A 400-nucleotide genomic window follows, 5' to 3' on the forward strand; every position below is an offset into this window, starting at 1 on the left:
TATTTTTGCTTATTATATAAAAATTTTTTTATTTATTAGTACATTTATTACACATAATTGGGGGACAATTAGAAGATCGTGAAAGTTGAAGAGGATATATGTAGATCTTAATCATAAAAAGAAATGCCACTTGAACGGCTGTGAATTGGAAAGATTACAAAGGCCATCATTACCGATAAGACGCATTTAATACCATATTCCAGCAAACGAGAATAGATTGAAATGAATTGAAATGATTCAGATTTTCAGAAATATTGATTCACAAATATTAAAATGAATGCTTTTCAATCCTGAATGCGTTTTTATTCATTTATAGGAATTGCATTAAGCATATCTCTATATCTTTCAATCTAAAAATAATATTAGTTTTTTTCTGTTTAATTCAAACAACTGTTTAATT

The sequence above is a fragment of the Trachymyrmex septentrionalis genome, unplaced genomic scaffold (genome assembly GCF_001594115.1).
Source record: "Trachymyrmex septentrionalis isolate Tsep2-gDNA-1 unplaced genomic scaffold, Tsep1.0 scaffold218, whole genome shotgun sequence".
NCBI lineage: Eukaryota > Metazoa > Arthropoda > Insecta > Hymenoptera > Formicidae > Trachymyrmex > Trachymyrmex septentrionalis.